Raw genomic sequence first — 4,318 nt, 5'->3', positions numbered from 1 at the left:
CTGCAACATCTGGTCCGAACAAAATAATCTGTAGGAAGATATGCAGACAGATAGCCGGGGTCCAACGACTGCTTAAACCAAACATAAGCCTATGGGTATCCTTAATGGAAAATTCGATAATGGGGACCACCCTATAAGAAATATTCCTGGCCCTCAACTGTCCAGCTCTATCCTACACCGGACTGCAATGCAGTGGGAGTAATAATGGTCCCATGATGGTGGAGATGGTTGAAGAAGGTAAGAGACGTTAAAGAAAGTACCTGAAGGACACTGTGGAAACTGCGGATACCCACCCCTTACACCCATACCAATTAAAAGTAACGGCCACAACAACAATCCACTATACTGGTATCGGGACAGGAATCCATTCCAGCCTGCACCACAGAATACTTACACCATAACTAAAAATCTTGCCACTGAGAAAACAATCATAGGTTCCATGCAAAAAACAAGCTTTGTCGTAAGCGTACTTATAACAGCAAATGCACATATCATTTAGGAAAATTCTCAGCAACGGCTGAGACAGCAACGGTACACCCATCGGCTGTGAATACTTCACCACCGAGGAAATCTGTCATAAATTACTTACAGACCTACCCTCATTAGGCATTTGACTACAGATGGAGACAGTGCCGCATTCCGCAAGAGAAAACAGAACTAATTCCAAAAATATCGAATGAGAGACTAACTGATACTGACTTTAAAAAGCATTTTGGTCCTGACATGGTTGCTGAAATCATTGATATAATAGGCCTAATTAGCAGATAACTGTTTTATGTCTCGGTGAAATCCGGACATAATGTAAGGGCGACTTCGGTTCATACTCGAGTACGTACTATAGTTACTAGAGTTGCAACCGAACACCGGTAGTTTCAACCCGAATTACGTCATCTGACCTAATGAACTCTACCTTCTAAAACCCAAGCACGCTGTAGAATCACTCGAGTTCTAAGATGGCGTCGGAAAGTGCAAATGCAGATGTGTAAGTTTTAATTTGTCGCATTTATCTTTTATTATATTGAATATGTAGAATATTTTTCGTTATTATGCGTACATTTTAATCGACCTGCGCACTATCTTGAACAGGGTGGGATTTATACTCAGAAAATTTGTCATCTTGGAACATTTATGCATAAATAATTTGAAGTTAATACTGAATATATGACAAAATTTCTTTTGGCCACCTTGAATAAAAGTTTTGAAAGCATTAAATTAGGGTTAATTTTGCTTTTAACATATTCAATGTACCAACTATCACAGAACCAGATTATTGATGTTGACAACTTGACAGTTTAGTAGATTAAAATATGTTAAATGTATTGTAGGGTACACATAACACTCTATAGAGGTACAGAGCAATTGCAAGCAGTCTTATCAAGAGACTTGTACGAGATGGTGAACGACCCTAACTGCGGTAACATTTCTTGATTTACATTAGTGGGACTTTTTGCTAAAATTGTAATCTGGAACATTTTTCAAGTTTTTTTTTAAGATAAACATAGTCAAAATGTAATCAAATAAATTAGAGGCCAAATGCCTTATATAGGATTTAATTATGTTTTGACTGTGTTTATACCAAAAATGACTTGAAAAATGCATTTGGTTTATTTCTGAGACATAGAAAATATAAATATCTGATTAATTTATGTTGCATAAGTACTGTAAATGTATTTATATGCCTTTGCTTTCATAACTTTGTGTAAAACAATAAAAACGAATCTTTTTTAGCTTTCAATTAATTCACAATCTGAATTGTTAATGAACAGAAAATTGCTCTATACTCTGTCCCAAGATATCCTGGATTCACATTTGGCTTAATTGCTTGATAATTATAAATACCTCAGGATTCAAACGATGTTCATTCGAAAGTATGAAAAATTTCCAAGATTTCTCAATTGAAACGCCCCTGTTAGCTTATCAGGTTTCAATCCAATGCTTAAAAGTGTGATGTCTACAGAGATTATTTATTGCAGCAAGCCCGGATGATAACGTTGAAAAATTGCGGATGTATTCCGAATGGAGAAAAGATGTAAACATTCCCCATTATAAATCGCTGTAAGGAATGTGTTTTCGTTCCTGTGAATTTTTCCGAGTGAAAGATGATAGAGTGTCAATGAAAATAAAATATCCCTTTCAACTATTTCAATTGCACTTCTTTCACAGGTATTTGTATTTTTAATAAAAATCGTCCAAAATGTGCTGCATAAATATCTTGGGACAGACTATAGACTAGTATCTATACTTCATTATTTTTTACATAAATATTTCTTCACATTATAGACCCAAATCTTAAGGAGCAGGTATATAAAGCTGCGGTTAACAACAAAACGTCAAGTGACACAAGTAGACCAAGTACAACGTCAAGTGACACAAGTAGACCAAGTACAACGTCAAGTGACACAAGTAGACCAAGTACAAGTAGCAGTAGTTGCTCTTCCCCAGTAAACGGACCTGAAAAGGTAATGAAATAACCATGCATTCCATATTACTTGTATAATTCCTACTGACACTGAATGAATAAATACATGTTTAACTTAATAAAATGTACAGTCATGTTAATGAGAAAATGATTCATAATTTAATTCAACCAATTTGATTCTTAAAGCTGCATGGTCTGATTATACATCAAATTTTATGACTGCTTTTAAATGATGGTTATGCTAGTAATTTGTATTAAAAAAATAGACTTTGCAATAGTTTTCCCATCAAAATTTAGTGATATTTAGATAAAAAAAAATTATTTACAAAATTTGACTTAAAAACAAATGACACAAAAGGGTATCATGTTATTTCGCCTCATATTAAAATTCGCCCCTGAGGCTGAGGCGGCTATAATGGTATTAAAACTATGAAATTGCTATAGATAAAGGTCATAATGTTTTAGCGCATCAAAAAAAAATGTGAACATTTTGTTCACTAATATTTCTTAAGTTTAATTGTTTACAATCGATGCATAACATGCAGATTTGAATAAATCTAATAATTTGGGTGATGAAACTAAACGGTTTCCTTTTCTAAACATTCCCATTATGCAGTTTGGGTTTTTTTTGGTTTTTTTTTTAGGATGCCCATAGAAATTATTGTATTTACTTTGAATATTTCTAACACTTTGAAGGGACACCAATTCTGCTGGTGTAAATAGGCAAACGTCTATAACTGTCTAAGATAATTTGTTTCGATAGAAAATTATTTGATACAGTTATAATGAAACAATAAGACCATGCACCTTAAACACATAAATTGGGATACAGCATTCTTCAAGTAAATCATTTCCTTGAGTTATGTTAGTGATAAGTTTTATATTTTTCGGTAGGTTCATATTTGGAAGGAGTGTGAAGAGAAAGAATTGATCTCCATCAGATCTGACATGGAAGAAGAGTTTGAACAAGTTAAAAACCATGATGTTTTGTGGAATCGGATAACAAAAACATTAAATAACCACAAAGTCCCTGTTAGTTGCAACCAAGTTAAAAACAAGTGGAAAAATTTGAAGAAAACCTACAAAAAAGTAGTTGATGATAATCAAAAAACGGGAAACAAGAAAACTACATGGAAGTATTTTGAAGAATTTAATTTACTGTATGGAAATAGAGCTTCAACAACTGCTAAGGTAACATATGACAGTGTAAAGGGGACACTGAACAGTCCACAGTCAGAAGAAAGTTCTGGTGAACACGGTCAAGGAGCACCTGCTTGTTCTGCATCCACATCTGCACATCAGAATACTGGTAAAAGAAAACCATCAACAAGTGTAACTGGTGATCATGAATTAGAGTTCAAAAATCCCAAAAAAGCAAAGTAGGCAAATGTTGTTGACAAATTAACTGCACAAGGCGATGAAATGATCCAAGAAATGCGAAAACAACATGAGGCAAAGATGAATCGCTTTGACAAGCTACTGGACTTGCTAGGAAAAAGAAATTAAATCTGCGTTAATGTATTTCTCATTCAATTACTGTATTCATTCCATTTTGCCCAGCAAATTTTGTATTATTTAATGTTTGTCAAAGGATCAAATTCACATTTTTTAGTTCAATAGTGAATTCTTTTGTTTTATAATATGACATCAGACTTTGTCCATCATTTTTGTGAATTTTTCTTGATGGAAAAAAATGAAAGCTTTTTGGAAGTTTTTCTTTTAAGGAATATTCATTCAATGTTGCCAAGCATATGTTTTGTATATTTAATGAATGGTTTATATTTATACTCCTCGCAAACAAAGTTTCAGATGGTATTTAGGAATCACCTTGTCCATCTGTCTGTCTGTGCAATCGTGTCTGGTCCATATCTCTCTTATGAAGAAACATTGGATGTTCCT

At 33.8% G+C, this 4,318-nt stretch overlaps 1 pseudogene; it reads left to right on the top strand.

Moving 5' to 3' along the window:
- Positions 1-829: 829 nt before the first annotated feature.
- LOC128169499 (uncharacterized) lies at positions 830-4,004 on the top strand (annotated as a pseudogene).
- The last annotated feature ends 314 nt before the right edge of the window (positions 4,005-4,318 follow it).

Source organism: Crassostrea angulata, unplaced genomic scaffold, assembly GCF_025612915.1.
Source record: "Crassostrea angulata isolate pt1a10 unplaced genomic scaffold, ASM2561291v2 HiC_scaffold_144, whole genome shotgun sequence".
Taxonomy (NCBI): Eukaryota; Metazoa; Mollusca; class Bivalvia; order Ostreida; family Ostreidae; genus Magallana; species Magallana angulata.
The sequence above is the reverse complement of the archived record's forward strand: the minus strand, read 5'-3'. Positions and strand labels throughout refer to the sequence as shown.